Source organism: Caloenas nicobarica, chromosome Z, assembly GCF_036013445.1.
Source record: "Caloenas nicobarica isolate bCalNic1 chromosome Z, bCalNic1.hap1, whole genome shotgun sequence".
Lineage (NCBI taxonomy): Eukaryota > Metazoa > Chordata > Aves > Columbiformes > Columbidae > Caloenas > Caloenas nicobarica.
In genome coordinates this window covers 65,960,702-65,973,518 of record NC_088284.1, presented here as the reverse complement: position 1 = coordinate 65,973,518, position 12,817 = coordinate 65,960,702, and the positions used below count along the sequence as shown (strand labels likewise).

Genomic DNA, 12,817 nt, shown 5'->3' with positions numbered 1-12,817 from the left:
ACGTCAAAAACTCTTAAGTAGATTATTCCTGAAAATTTCAGTTTAACTACAGAGAAATTCTCCTGGCAGCCCTCTGCAGTTCTTCAGTGCCCTCAGAGATAAAATTTTTCTTATATCCAAATAATCTTTCTCGAAAAATTATAACTTCAAGGAGATGAAAGCACAAACTGACCACTAGCCCTTCCAAATAATTTTTATGCACTGGAAGGTGGCTATTACACTCCTTCAGTCTTTACCATTGATTCATTATTTTATAGGTTTCATTAATTACACACTTTCAATCTTTTCTCATAGTTAACATGTTCAAAACTTCATAGAAATCTTGTTCCTTTCTTTTGATATGTGTATTTTATGTGTGGTGCCCAAAACAAGATACGATATTTCGCAGAGTGCCTTGACACTGCTAAATAGGAAAATAAATGTAGTCTGTAAAATTCTCTGCAAAAAATAATTCTTGACAAGCTGGCAATGGTTTTGCTATGAGGAGCCATAGATTTGACAAGCAGGTGGCCTTCATACTATGAAATACCATCTTAATGTTCCTGAGAAATAAACACCCATATTTATCCAACCTGTGGAACTTTGCAAAATAAATACACATATCCACAAGCTGAAAAAAATCCCCAAAACCAACCAACTGTGATTTTGGCTTTCTCCACAACTCATGAGTTTGCATCTCATATATGTCCATCTTGTAAAGGGAGGGATAACATGTAAAAATATATGCATCAGGTATGCAAGCATATTTTCACAACCAAGAACTTTTCACCTCTTGGCTTACTATATTTTTATGCACAAATCTGGGAAAAACATTTTTAAAAGTAGAAACTAAGCACATTACAGTGGTCATTCAAAAGTGATATTTAAATATTGATTTGGTCTTCTGGAATTCAAACTACAGAAATTATCTTAAAGAATCAAAAGTAAATCTTTGTTATACTTGGGAAAAAATCGTAAGATAGCCAAACTCAAACCTTTAACTTCAATAAAACCTGTTTCTTCTTGCCTTAACTAGTAACTGATTTTTAAATCAAGTGATCTAGAGACTTTTCTAAAAATTTTAATGTTAAAATTGAAAAATGTTGACAAATAATTATTTTTTCTTTCATTGCTAACTTTCAGATTGTCACTGTTATAACTTTTAGAAACAGAAAATGAAAATTAATAATTACAGCTTTTTGTGTCTTTTTTACACTTTAAAACTTCTTTTTTTTTTTAATGAGGAGGCACAACATCCATTTGCAGATAACAGTGAGTCTTCTGGTGGAACACTCCTTATAAGAAATGTCACATTTCACCCTTTACAAACAGATAAATAGTATATAGAAGTATATAGAACACTGTTTTTTAAAATTATTTTTAAATTATTTATCAGAGTTTTCATTATTTTTATATAACACACGTTTGATACTAACAAAAATGCCCAGCATTTTTCAGTCATAATTTATAAAGAAACAAAACATGTAAATATCAGTATTTTGGCAGTTTCGTGTGTAAAAACAGTCACACACCCTTTCTAACTACTATTGCTTACTGAGATCTTAATGATGAAACATATATTGCCACATATCTCTAAAGGTAAAGTGAAGCAAGAGAAATTAAATTCATTAGAAAATATAAGCAGAAGTTTTCTGGTTGCAGCTGTACAGGAACTATCATTTTTTTACAAACAGAACAGAATTATGGATTTCCAATGTTTAGGTCACTTTCACTGACTTAAAATATTGTTTTCTCAAGTGACCTAAAAACTTAGTAAAACAACAGTATGACAATATTGTACAGGGTATTCCTAGTGATAATCATACTTTCTTCAACACCTAATATGAAAGACAGATGTGGTTTTAACAAATACCACTTGGCTGACCTAGAAGATAAGATAAAGGAATTAGAGAGTCACGCCCAATTCCTCATGGATTCTCAGCTTGGATCCTGGTTTTTGCAGAGTTTACCTTATGAACATGATCCAAGTGACATTTCACAAATTCCTGGATAAATGTTGCTACACTCTGCCAGCAGAGAGACAGGCTGTGTCATGCACAGATCAATAATAGCACTGTGTTTCATCAGCCTCAAAATCAAAAGTGCTTCATCTGGCAAAAGCCATGGCCCTTGAGGATCTGACATATATAAACTGAATACCCTACAGAGGATGTCTACTACAAAAGCTGCCAGTGTAAAGACAAGTCTGGAGATAAACAGTGATTACATGTAAATAGGAAAATATGTATTTGAATGTATGAAGAATTTTTAAACTTTTTATGAAAAGCAAGAACAAATATCACAAAGCAGCAGCTGAATAATGGAAATGAAAATAAAATTTTACAATTCTTGACAGAAAAATAAAAACATAGCCAGGACAATCCAATATTCATAATATTTTGAGGAATTTGAGGAATGCAAACAGTTTTTGAACTGTACACAATATGTGTGACAGTGGGCTGCAATAAAACGTACTCTAAGCTATACCTAATGCCTTCTTATTAAATTATGTTCATTAAAACCACAGAACATCAGAAAACCTTTCTTCAGGTAAAACCACTCAAAGCAGAGGTCTTGAGACTGTAAATCATCATAAACTACCTGTGGTTTCAGGCTCTCCTAAAGAAAAAATGGAAATTTATGTCTCCTGCTGCTTAGCTTTCCTCACGATTATCTTTACTTTCTTTTCTAGCGACACAGCTTGTAAAATTTTTATCTTCAAGTAAGTGCAACACCTGTAGATTTTTGACTGAAATTACTATCAGAATGCCTTTCCTTCACTTGTTTCTCATAGCAAATTTAGTTTTCTTTTTTTATGCCAAAGTTTCTATTGCAACAATATTTTGAAAAAAAACCACAACAAAACAACAACAAGAAGTTTGGGTTTTTGTTTTTGTTTTTTTTTTCCATTGGAAACCAAGCCTTTAACAAACTATCTCAACTTCAGTCCTTTATGAAGATTTTGACTCAAAAAGGATTAATCTGTGTCTATGCCCCCAATTAAAATGAAAAGCTTTCTAACTATTTCACTAATACCTTACTAAAAACCTGTCTCCTTATGCTCAACCCCACACACAGACAAAAGAATATGAAATAAATATTGAAAATGGTTATTTATATACTTCTTTTCTGAATTTTCCTTACCAAGCATTGCACTACCTAAATTCCTCTGCAATCAGCAATTCTAAGGGGCTGTACCAGACCAATGTAATCCTAAATTGTGTGTACATTACACCACAAAAGCTATTCTTCCTTCTCTTTGTGCTTCTTCTGCTAAAGCCTAATTATCTTTTAATGTTCCTGTTCCACACTGTGGAACATTCATCTCATTACCAATTTTCCCCGTGCCATGACTCTATATTTGTAGGTCTTGGGTGGGGCTGGCATGTTTCTCTGCCTCCAAGTTTCTCCTCTTTCATAGAATCATAGGATAGTTTTGGTTGGAAGGGTCCTTCAAAGGTCATGTAGTCCAACCCCCTGCAATAAGCAGGGACATCTTCAACTAGATCATGTTGCTCAGAGTCTCATTCAGCCTGGCCTTGAATGTCGCCAAGGACGGGGCATCTACCACCTCTCTGGGCAAAAAATTTCTTCCTCATGTCTAGCTTGAATCTATATTCTTCTAGTTTAAAACCATTACCCCTTGTCGTATCACAACAGGCCCTGCTAAAAAGTCTGTCTCCATTTTTCTTATAGGCCCCTTGTTTGAACATCATACCACTCTTCCTTGGCTGAAGTTAGACTGTTATAAAACACTTGTTCGACTTTTCTTAAATTTATGATCCATGTTTACATCTCCTCTCCACAGCACTCCACAGCATTCTGGGTTTCGTCACAAAGATACTGTTGCCCAGCTGTGCTCTATGAGGTACATGCATTTCTTCCATCAGTTCTTCGGATAAATGAAATGTTACTGAAGTTGAGAACATACCTTCTTGGGTTTTTTATTTTCATGAATTCAGTTCACATCATTTAACATCTCCTCTCTCTTCCTGCCTCTATTTCAGGCTTCCTTCAGAACTGACATTTTTTTAATTCCTTTCAGAAAGACTCTGCTCATTGCTAAGCACAAGCTGTTGATATCTCTCTAATTCTTCCTTTTTAGATTAATTGTCCAATACCACTGCAGTTCTCTGACTCCAACTGGCAATGGTCAATTAAAGTCACATAAAAATTACAGACTTCATACCTAGTATGATTTTATCTTGTTTCAGTTCTGTGTCCTTGAATCGTTTTTCCAATCTTCCTTTGCTAGACTGAAGACTCTACAAGTAAATTTCTTTTTCTTACGTATTTAAACTTGAGTTACCTTGTAATCTGCTCTCTGAAAATCTCAAATTGTTCTCTGGAATGGTATATTTTCAAATTCTTCTCGTAAGTCTTCTTCAAATGCTTTTTACTTCCATCAATCTCTTTCTTGGATTCCAGGTATTAGAGCTACACAGAATATTCTAGGAGCAGTCAAATCATGGCAAGTGAAAGAAAACAGATTCTCTCTGATCCTACTGCATAGTCTCGGTTTATACATCCAAGGACTGCGCTAACGTTTTTCACAATGGCAATAGGAGTTCATGCTCAGCTCATTACCTACTTGGACTCTCATTTTTCTTCAGAGTCCCCGGTTCCCAGCAGACAGCCATTCAGCCTTGCTCCATGTGAACTTGAGCAATGTCTTGGTTTTCATTGTGATGTAATAATTTCCTCATTAAAAACAATGTGAAGTCATAATGATCTATACTTTTCAATCAGCCTCTGGTGGATGATTGAAAGCTTGGAATACTGTCAATGACCGAAGATATCCTCTTGCACTGGCTTGGTTTTTTTACATTGCCACTAATTTTTAAAAAATGATTGAAAGATTTTACCTCTAAAACAAACAGCAAAAAGACTGTCATATATTTCATAGTATATCCAAACAGAATAGATGTGCAAGGTGTAAACTATTATCTTGAGGAAAAAAATAATGTTATCATTCATGTGAGGGATCAACTGAAAAATTAATTTCATGGTACATGAGATTCTGAGCTAGTGAAAATGATTAAACAGTACTTACATGCACCAATTTAACCTTAAGGCATGAATTGAGACATTGAATCTACACTGTGTTCCATGTGTCAGTGATTAGCTCCCATCCAAATAGCAACTAAAACCAATCACGATGAAGAATTTTGGAATTTAATCTCCTATTCACCTTTTAACATGAGCAATCACTGTTGCACAGGGGCACACGACAAAAATGAGTGGATGTACTTGTAAGACTTCCAGATGCTTTCAGGTCATAGAGCTATTTTTGCAATCCTATGACCCTGCTCCTTCAACTTCTTAGGAAAACCAACCCCTCAAACAAGGAACAAAACTGTCTCTTACCAATTCGCTTCCTACATGCATCTACTTTGCTAACCATACTGAGCACTCTTCTCCCCCAAGCTTGTGTCCCCTACCTTCACAAGGAGGAAAATTTAACAGATTAGGAGAGGAGCAAAGGAAAGGGAAGTAAGGTAAAAGGATGCATTAGGAGACTGCAAGATAATCAACTCACTTAACATTCAAAATACAAAGGAATGCAAAAGTATTTCCCCAATTTCTCATGACTCTTGAAAACTTTCCATAAGAACATAAACAGGAAAACCTTTACCTAGGTCAGGAAAGAGAGGAAAGAGAGACTGTCAGGTAAAGGTCTATCATGAAACAGACTATTTCAAACAAGTGGAGGGAGAGAAGTCAAACTTCCAAGCTATGCCTGACAGAAACCCAAGGCAACTATTTCTCACATTTTAGTAGTACCTACGTAGAATGGTACACACAGGTGTTATTGCATCGTCTATCAGAATACTAAATCATACAATATTTTAAAAATTATGCAGCTACATCCTCTACTGTAATTCCTTCCCTGCAAGTTCAAAACACAGAACAACCTCTCACCATAGAGAGGCCTATATTCAGGACTAGAGCCAATAAAACTTATTTTTACCACCATACCTAGGAGGTCTTCAAATTTCATTGAATTCAGTGGAAATAAGCACATGCATAAAGTCATTAGTAAATCACTTTCACAGTTAATACTGGTAATTATAAATAATGAATAATTCATAGGCCACTCTAGTGAACAAGCCTGAGTACTGATCCAATTGCAACCCAAATTGGTTTTCTATGAGAAATTCAGACTGCCAGAGCTGAAATGTAATCTCTTGTCAATCAATGCATTTTTTGGGGGTGATATTTGATGGTGAATAAATATTATCTGACAAAAGTGTATATTATCCAACAAAGCCATATATTGTCCACAGAAGTTTACATAGTCTACAGAGCAATATGTTTAGCTTTAATTAAATGATCAGATGACACTGAATTCAATGAACATACTCCCGTGAGCACAAAACAGATCCTATTATGACAGTATTTGCTGAGCTTTTCTGGGTCTCAGATAGTATTTTATTCAGGAATTTTTTTTGGGAAAAAAATGCAAACTGAATTCTATTATTTGTATAATAATAAGATTCAATGCGCAAGGAAAGTTTGATCAAATCACAGGGAAGGTGAAGAAAAATAAGTTACATATCACATGAAATTCAGAAAGTAAAATTTACAGGATGATATCTTCCAGTGTTTACTCTAATATATGTACAAGTATATTCTATTATTGTATTATACTATCAGATACAAATATATTAGATATACTTACTGATACACATACTATCTCTACCTGTAACATTACAAAAACATTATAACACTTGTGATACGGGTTCTTTCTTTTAATATAGAAGTATATTCACTATGAGGGTGATACACTGGAACAGGCTGCCAAGAGAAGCTGTAGATGCCCCATCCCTGGCAGTGTTCAAGGACAGGCTGGATGGGTGGAAGGTATCCCTGCCCATGGCGGGGGGCATGGAACTCAATGATCCTTAGGATCCCTTCCAAGACAAACCATTCGATCATTCTATGCATAACTTTTAGGATTTCTACATGATACAGCAATATAAATCATATTGATTGTAAGTATATTCTATGAACTTCCTGTAGTCTCTACAATTTTTTCTTTATTTTTCTAGAATTTACTTATCTCTTAAGTTATTTCATTTTGACAGCAATATAATACAACTCTCATAGTTCTAGTTCATGCCAACTGTTCTCTTTAATTTATGAATGAGACTAATTTCCTACATGCAATGTACTTCAACTCTTGTTCATCAATAATTCAATATGTCTATTGTAATTTTTCTTCAGAGATCAATATAAATGTAAAAGGCATTTTGCTTTATTTTTGTTTTGTAATGAAAGCACACTTTCAAAATAAATATATTTTACAGTGTAGTTCTGTTAACAGAACTGACTTCAGGATGCTGTAAGTTTTCAATGCAGCAAACTATAACAATAAATTAAAAAAATTTTGGAGTAGGTGCATTTTAAAAGGGCTGATACTTTCATGTTTACCATTTGGCAATTCCTCATTTTATTCCCAAGTCAACTTCTCCAACACAGTAGAAAATAGAAATTTGAGAACTGTTTTATATCAATAGCAATGCTGAATCAGTAGTTTGCCACAGGAAAAATTATATAGATTTCCTGATTTAATAAGCAAGAAGTTTGAACAAACGTATTTAACTAGCTGATGATGTTTTTCATTCCAGGCAGAATTTTGGACTAGGAGTTGAAAGAGGTGAATTCTAGCCTCACAGAGTCACAGAGCATTGTCTGTCTCTGTTTCCAGCCTTTATGACATCGTAGCCTGATTTTCAATTTTTTAGGCTCAGCAAAGTTCTAAGAAAACTGCAATACATCTGAATCTATTCTTCTCTATATTGTCAGTACAATACAGGTAGGGCCCAGAAATGGGACCTAAATTCCATAAAATTTAAGTTTGAAATACACTACAGACAATTTTTCCTACCTACAGATAATGTTGTTCAGGTCTGGAACAGTGTGGAGAGTCCAGGAAGAATGGTTTTCTCTCAAGAATACACAGATTCGGGAAGTGTTTTGAGTTTTTAATTATCTACTGTGCCCACAAAGAGGACTTTTCAAGGCACGCATATACAATAACAGCAGTGTGACATCAGATGAAAAAGATGCAATCAAATTCTGAGAAGACTTCAGTCTCATACTGTCACATCGTTTAGTTCAATTATTAGATAAACCTCTGCTGTCTTAGATTGTATTTGCAAACTCTGGCAAGGACAAGCAGTATGTCCTTCTTTATTATACTTCTATCCCTTCTGGTTTACCTTTTCACTTCTGCTGCATTTTAAGAAAAAGTAGAATAGAAAATTTGCTGGTTTGATTTTAAAATATTTTTGAGAAACTGTCTTTACTTTCTTTTTAATATTGTGTCCAAAGATCATAGTTCCGGCAAGTTAACCAAGATTACTCCTATTCAAAGCAGTTAGGAAAGGATAACCTGTATGCTTCTAAGGAAAGAGACGAGGAAGAAATAATATTTTGCCTGACATTATTTGGAACAGACTTTTCCTAAACAGTTTCACAGAATTCTTTGATTGTTTCATTACACTCTGTGCCAAAGGCAGACATTTGCAGAAACTATTTTACGCTGAGTTTGGCAAAAGTGTTAAATAGCGTATATTTAGGTTTTTTATTTTCAAGATGGATACAAGTTAAGACGTTCCAGACTTAAGTGTGCCCTGTAAGAGTGGAAAGGGACATTGCTGTGCTGAACAGGGCAGAAACAAACTCTTGTTAGATTATTCTTTATTTATTAAAATATGAGGTTATTACAACAGCTCTGTTTTTACATATTTTTAAAATATTTTTATATATGAAAGTCAGTATTCCTGCATATACTACTGATGGAGTAGTCACGTCTCGCTCAGTTTATCTGTAAAAAATACCATTTATGCTTAAAGTCATCCAAATTCTAATACTTCTAAAACTTTTTATAAAATTTGATCATTCAGACATTCTGTAGGTATGATACTATTATCTAACGTACATAATAAAAAAGTACATTTTCATGCCACTGGAGGGAAAAAAACCCCACACTTAATTTAGCAAGATGACACCAAATGCAGAACCCTTCTTACAAATTTAATTTAAAAAAAAAAAAAAGGCACAAATGCTCTGGAGTATTTCCACGAAAGAGGAGTGAAAAGGATAAAACCAGGACACATGCAAAAGTGTTTGTTGAGAAAACAACGGGATCTGTCTACGAGAATTTCTAACTGGACAATGTTTATGGAGAAAGCCCCCAAAAACTGTCAAAACAATTACACATTCGCTGTAATGAACAAAAGTGAAGAAGTTCCAAAAGTAGTTTTAGGTTACTGCAGGGTAATCAAAACCAGCATTCAGTTTATAATTTCAAGTTTATTCGTACAATTTACTTTAAAGAAACCAAACATACAAAAATTGTTACGTAAATAACAATGCACCTTAAAGAGTGAAAAACCTCTTCATGAAACCAGACTCAAAGTGAGGTCTTTGTGTAAATAATATTTCAGTTAATAATTTACAGTTCATCTAAATTCATCATCAGTTTCTTCTTTGTTTCAATGCAATTGGATAATGCTAAATTGGCTGGTTTACTCATATTTGGGTACCATAAGAAGAGGAAACTGTGGTGCTGAATTTGCAGATGCAACTCTGAATTCTGAGCTGTTATCTCATAGATCAGGCAGTAAAAAATTCAAGAACATGCAGAGAAAGTCACAAACAAACTTTAATGAATAAAAAGATTTCTCTAGCCCTTTACTCTTCTGCTTTTCATGCTCATGCCTTTCTATGCTTGAGACAATCCACTAGATTAACTTCTGGCAATCAAATTGTATTCTAAAAGCACAGTAAGAGCTATGGAGAAAAAAGTTCCCTTAAAATTCAAATAAAATAGAAAATCAAATGGATAAAATAAAGTTTGGAGAGATTTTCAAAGTCCTAGCAGAAAAAAAATCCTAGGCTGAGTTACAGCTAAAATATACAAAGCCTTCTGAAAAAAGAGAGGCTTTTTCCCAATTCAGCAAAAACGTAGTTATGTATCTGCAGGAATACAACTGAAAAACTTTACTTAAACCTTCACATTATGCTCTCCAAAGGATCTGTCAGCATTTGACTGGTTGACTTGTTCCCATTCTTTGAGATTCAGGTTTCCTGCAGAAGTAGACTTAGACAGGTACTTTGCAAACACCTGTGGCATTTCTTTAAGAAATGCAGCTTTTCCTGTGACATCATCCAAGAAACACTGGAGAACCAATGCAAAAGATCCTACAGTACTTCTGAGCAGTGGACTTGTGAGTGGTCTTGGCAGGAATAAGATAAGCACTAATGGCTTAATCTGCTTCTGATTTTAATTTTTTGTTCAGTACACTTTGTCTGAGCTTTTGCAACAAGAATGACACCTATTGCATAAAACTAATTACAATTACTGTGCTGCATGCAAGAAATACATTCTTCTTAAAAGCAGTCACTTTGTGATAGAAATTAGTAGAGGGAGGAAAAAAATCTCGGAAAAAAAATTGTCTTGAATTTTTCCAACAATTCCTTTCAGATGTTCTTCTAAGAAACTAAGGATGTGCTAAATCCCTTTATTTCTATGTTAAGTATCAGCTCCAGCTGCTATTACTATACACTGATACCAAAATGCAATTGCTGTACTTCTGTACAGACAGTCTTGAGTCAGTGTTGATGTGAATCCTTGAAGAATGCAAGTTTTGATTCTCCCATGTGCAGTCACTTTACAGTAATTTTTGCAGAAATATGCAAAGAACTGCTTTTGCAGAAACCAAAGCAAGAAATCCACATTACTGTAAAGAGTTTAGAAGCCAGACAAAAAAGAACTTGAATCAAGTATTCTGAAATCCTACAAGCAGACAGACAAATATATACATACATACACATCTCTGTGGATCTTCAAGAAAAGTACACAAACACATGCATGTACATACATTCTGAAAATCAACAGATGCCAGACAGTCCTTAGGTTGTATGAACCATAAAATCTGTCTCCAAATGAACATCTGGAACATTTAAATCTTAAATCCAGGGTCGATCTTCTACCACTAGATTCCTTGGGGATTATAATGAAGGACTGACTGCACAAACATCTACCCTTGTCTTTTATAGATTTATTTTCTTAGCTAGATTCAAGCAACATGGCATCTTGTCCAAGCCATGATGTTAATGTTCACAGTTGCTAGAATGCTACACTTACCTTAGCTGGGCATCACAAGTTCACTGTTAATATAAGATTACTCAAAACTTTATGATTACATATGGAAGCCTATTTTTGGATATTAGTCACTCTGACACTCTTGAAGTGTTTAAAAATTTCCCTAAATGCAGAGAGTGTCTTGATTTTTCAGGTTTTTTATGGTTTGTTCACTTGTTTTTTACCTTCTACCTGTGCAGAAATTTCTAAAATCTTAAGCGACAGAAGCACTGAGAAGAAGCAATGACAACAGTGTTATTGCTAGATAATAAAGTAGTTTTTAAAAATGTCATTTCCCTTCAATATCTTAAAATTTCACTTCTAGATAGTGTTTCTTATAAAAACCACACAAAACCACCACACAAACGTGTGCTTTACAACCATTTCATCTCTCTGAATCACAGTTCTTTCTCTTAAACATCCATGTACCCTGCAGTGACTGTGTAGGTTCTTTACCTCCTTAATTTTCACTTGGCAAGTAGCCCAAGCCTCTGCTTTAAATTTCCCACTTGGTAGCACTAGTATGGCACCTGAAGAGTAATTAGTTGTAAGAAGGGGAATTTGAACTGGTTGCTGAGAAGGAAAAAAATGTGCATGCCTAATAAAGATTTTTCCTTCAGTACCTGCAACACCATTTATTTATTTTTGTTTAGAATGCACCACCCTTTAAATAGAACAGTGACCATTTTTAAAGTCTTTAAAAAAAAAAAACTTTCCAAAAAAAACTGAGTGAAAGAAAACTGATTTGGTTTTAAGACTATGCTATTTCACTTTCAGTCAGTCTTTTACATTACTACAGCACTTATCTTGACACAAATCTTGCCACCCCCCACCGCTTTTTTTTTTTCTTTAAGTTTCCTGATAATGGCCTTTTTTATTTTATTTCTCACATTGCTCTACTATGGACACCTCAGGTGTAGTCTTCTAGGAAGGCAAATCATGAAGATGTTTGAGCAAGCAGAATATTTTACCTAAATTACACATATAATTCTCTGTGAAGTTTATACTGTCCATGAAACTTTACATTATGATACTGCTTGTGAGCTAGGTAGTTTTCCACTGGTTCCAATGACCTTGGAAACTCTTTTGAACAATTCATTACATATATATAGTTATGCAAAATGAGTAACAGAAATGAGGTTTTCCCTCCTCTAGAAATTAGCAGTTCCCCAGTCCTAAGAAAGTGAAAAGTGCTGCTCCTGATACTGCTTCTGCCTTCTGTGCAAAGACAGAAATGCAGAGAAGTTTGAGGGGGAGGGGATTTGATTTCTCTTTTAATGTCTGCCTCCTTCCAGCAAGTCCATCTGTTGTAGCACTATAATTCTGGAAGCAGGATGCGTGTGTGACCAACAGGAGACAATTACTGCAAAAGTGTTTGTTGATTCAGCTCTATAAAGGGCAGGCCAATCACTACAGTATGAATAGAAAAGAATTCCAGCTGAGAAGCTGCATATGGATTAACGCAAAATACATATATAGATAAATGAGAATGGGGAAAACCAGAAAGGAGTAATAGTATGGGAAAGGATTTAGTAGGAATGAAGACTGAAGTAGAGAAGAAAGCTGGCATCTTTGGGGCTGTTAACCAAATAGATTACTAGTCTGTTTTCATAAATCTTTTTCTCTAGCTTTCCGTCTTGCCAGAGAGAGATGGGATTGAATACATATAGAACTGGTCTGAGC

At 34.6% G+C, this 12,817-nt stretch overlaps 1 protein-coding gene across 1 annotated transcript in view; it reads right to left on the bottom strand.

The window, feature by feature from the left end:
- The window catches only part of CNTLN (centlein), a 197,981-nt gene that overhangs the window by 44,526 nt on the left and 140,638 nt on the right, over positions 1-12,817 (bottom strand). The gene's annotated exons all lie outside the window — the stretch shown is intronic.